Consider the following 3,969-nt stretch of genomic DNA (forward strand, 5'->3'; position numbering starts at 1 on the left):
AACATTCATTAAGCAAGAACATGAATCAGATTGTGCAATGTTTAAACTCATTTGGCTTGGAGATAAAGGTTTAGAGACAAGGATGGTCTCTCTTTAGAGTGGGGCTCATTAAGTCAAGGTTCTCTCATAAAAATGAAATCAGCTACTTGGATCAACAAGAGTGGTAAAAAGGAAAAAGATGATCCAAATATGTGTATGGTATCCATGAGTTTAAAACAATGCACAACCAGATAATTACAAGTCAATATTAGGTTCTTATAAGTAGGAAATGACATCAAATCACAACATGCTTCAATTTAGACCAAAATGCAATATAGGAATTCAAGGCTTGGTTCAATCTTATGTTTCTAGCTCACTCAACTAGCATCAAAGTACTATTAACTTGGGCATTGATCCTAGTCTAGCTAATTTAAACAAGTTAACAAGGCTGAACTAATCATAGATCCCTAATGCAAATATGAAACAGTCCTACATGAAACATACTAACAAGATCCTAATATGCAATGCAAACTGCATGAACACTCTTTTTTTTGTAAAGATTTTTGCAAAAATTTTCAAATTTTTAGGTTTTTCTATGCCATAGATGAAATACAAGTACTAACATGATTATGCTAAAAATTTGAAATAAGAAAACAAAACACAACATCAAATGTCATCTCAAACCCTCCCCCAAACTTAAATTACACAGTCCCTTGTGTAAGAGAAATTTGAAAGAGGATTTAAGAATCAAGAAAGAGCACAAAAACAACAAATGCAATGGTATATAAAAAGATAGAGTTGGAGTACTACTTGGGATGGGCTAAGGGTGGGATTCATTTGATATCCACCAAGTGCTTAAAGGACATTCATGCTACCTGCCCAACCATAACACTAAAGAAAACAAGATCAAAATAACAAAAAACTTAAACCAATATATACGAGGATACCTTTGGGACTTCCTCCCAAGTGAGCTTGTTTAAAGTCTCTAAGCTTGACTTTGCATACTTCTTATGCTTTGGAAGAGTCATAGAGAGGTGATGAAGTCCCCTTTGTTCCCAAAGATTGTTTTGCTCCTCTTATTCCTGGGTCAATGCTAAAAGAGTTGTGTCTGCTAATAATACTCAGACCTTCCCTTGCTTTCTTTGGAGAGGAACTTTTGGCTTTACCATGGAGTTGCTTGATTTGCCCACTTATCTACTCATCCTTAGTTGTTACTTCCCTCACTGAATCATGTAGAAAGTTGACAGTTTGAAGCTCAGACAAACCATCAAAGGAAGGATTTCTTGGCTCTTGTTGTTGGTGAAGCTTGGGGATGAAGTCTGGGCATTTTGGGTGACTTGGTACCACTCGGTCGAGTGACTTAAGGTGCTCGGTCGAGTGGTAGGTCGAGTGGAAGGCCGAGTGACCTAAAATCTCTGTTTCTACCCCATTCACACCCTTAAGGATTTCAGACTCAGTTTCATGACCTTTTTCTTCAATCCTGAAGGTCTGCCCATCAATAGTTGGCTTCTTCTGCTCAAGCTCTTTAATTTGTGGCTTATCCTTCATTTCAACATCTTCTAATAAAGGTTCATGACTCAAGACCATCATTGCTTGCTGATCAATAGAAGCCTTGTACTTTTTCAGCATTTGCTCTTTAAATCGTCCTGGAAATGGCACAGGTGGCTGATAGGGAGGAGGAATGAACCAAACCGGCTTGCTAAAATTTTGAGCAATGACTCGATCAGGCACTCGACCAGGCACTCAACCGTGTGCATGGTCGAGTGTATGGTCGAATGGTGTCTCAAGCTCAGTTCTCTTCTCATTCTGCACCTCTGGTTGAAGAAAATCCTCCCCAACTTGGTTGCAACTGTCCTCAGTGCGCTTTGAAGGTAGTTCTTTGAGAGAGATATCTTGGGCAGTGGCAAACTCCTTTAGATTGTCAATTTTGGTCCCATTGAGTTGACTAGAAGAAGAAGATTCATTCTTCCTCTCTAGTAGAAGCATTCTGCAAGTTAAGGCTTCAATCCTGGAATTAAGGTCACTATATATGCAGTCCACCTTGTTATTCATATATGTGAGCTTCTTACTTGTTTCCATAGCTCCATTAGCTTGACCTTGTAGGAGTTGCTGAAGCATACTCTTCATCTCATGATCTTGAGCAGGAGCTGGCTGGGGTTGTTGTGGAGGGTAAACTGGGACCATAAACTGCTCAGCTTCACAAAGAACATGTACTTTCTTCTGCTGGGTTAGAAAGAGGTTATCTAGCTTCTCAAGCTTCTCCTCTAAAGCTTGTAGTTCCTTTCTATGCTCTTCCTCAGAATCAACACCTCCCCTTAAGCTGCTATCATATTCCTCACTATAATCTCCATTAGACTGAGCAAAGTTCTCTATTAATTCCAAACCTCCAACTACATCTCTATTCATGAAGCTTCCATTGGAGGCTGTGTCTAGGAGCATCTTAATATTGGGAAGAACACCTCTATACAAAGTACACAACAAATATTCACTGCTGAATCCATGATGTGGGCATTGTGTTTGATATCCTTTGAACCTCTCCCATGCCTCACAAAAGGTCTCATTGTTCTTTTAGAGAAATCCTGAAATTTCATTCCTCAAATATGCAGTCCTTGAGCTAGTGAAGAACTTTGCAAGGAATACCTTCTTACAATCAATCCAAGAGGTGATTTTTCCAGGAGGTAGAGTCTTCTCCCACTGATGGGCTTTTTCTCCTAGAGAAAAAGGGAACAATCTCAGCTTCAAGACATTCTCACTAACTCCAATTATATTGGTGAGGCTACAGAGCCTATCAAACTCATCAAGGTGTGCAAGTGGGTCCTCAGTAGGCAGTCCATGAAATTTGATGCTTTGAACCCTTGAGATAAGACTACTCTTGATTGTGAAGGTTGTGTTATGGACAACAAGAGGCACTATCCCAAATCTCTGAGTATGAGTTGTGGGAGCATCACTATCACCAATCTTCCTTCTCCTTTCTGGTTCAGTCTGATCATGTGGGAGTTCCATTGCCACATCTTTTTCTTTGATTTTGAGACTCTGAACAGGTGCTCGACCAGTTGCTCGAACAAGCACTCGACCGTTTTCTTTGAGTAATAGAATCAAAAGTAGCATAGCTTAATCTTGAAACAATGAAATCTCGACTGGAACATATAAATACCCTAATGGTAACGGCGCCAATTGAAACATGGGTTTTTCTATCTTAACCTATGAATGAATGAATGATGACATGCAAACAAACAGACTTAGGCTAAGATGATCAGAATGTAATGCAAGGTGTTTCGATTCCCTTATGATGTTGTAGCATAAAGGATGTCAATCCATAAAGAGTGTGATATGTAAGCAGTTAAGATGTGATCAATGCATTCAAGTTAAGCCAAATATCAAGTTGATTTGTTTCTAACAACCTAATGACAATAATGAAATGCAATGAACTAAGGCAACTTAAGACAATATTAATGCTGAATTAAACTGTAGAACAAGTGCAATAAACAAGACTAAGCAGAATTAACTAATAAGCAGAAGAAAACAGGAACAGAACAATGCATAAGCAATAAAGTAAAATGGAGCTCGACCTAGCACTCGGTCGAGTGCATGGTCGAGTGGAGGGTCGAGTTGACAAGCGAATGAACAGAAACAGAGCAAATAATGAAAACAGAGCAAACAACAAGCAATTAACAATACTTAAACAGGGAAATCAATAAACAAAAAAAGGTCCTAAGGATGGATTCATGGGATGGACTCAAGCTATGGCTATCTAAATTGGTCAACAAACCTCAATCAACAATGAGCTATCTCTAGACAATGATCTTCTAATACATGTTAATCCATTCTCATGACAATAACAATCAAGCCAAGATACTTCTTAGACCTAGTTCTCACTAGCTATTACATATCAAAGCAGGCATTGAACAACCAGATCATCAATGTCAAAAATCATAGTAAACATCTAATCTCTTAGCATGTTTCATGATAATCTCTAGTATTAGCCTTATC

The 3,969-nt window shown here is 38.6% G+C and overlaps 1 non-coding gene across 1 annotated transcript; it reads left to right on the forward strand.

Moving 5' to 3' along the window:
• The first annotated feature begins 2,473 nt into the window (after positions 1-2,473).
• LOC147945126 (small nucleolar RNA R71) lies at positions 2,474-2,579 on the forward strand. The gene has a single exon (XR_015597863.1). It is a non-coding gene; the product is annotated as a small nucleolar RNA R71 (small nucleolar RNA).
• Positions 2,580-3,969: the final 1,390 nt, after the last annotated feature.

The sequence above is a fragment of the Camelina sativa genome, chromosome 4, assembly GCF_030686135.1.
Source record: "Camelina sativa cultivar CO46 ecotype springtype chromosome 4, ASM3068613v1".
Lineage (NCBI taxonomy): Eukaryota > Viridiplantae > Streptophyta > Magnoliopsida > Brassicales > Brassicaceae > Camelina > Camelina sativa.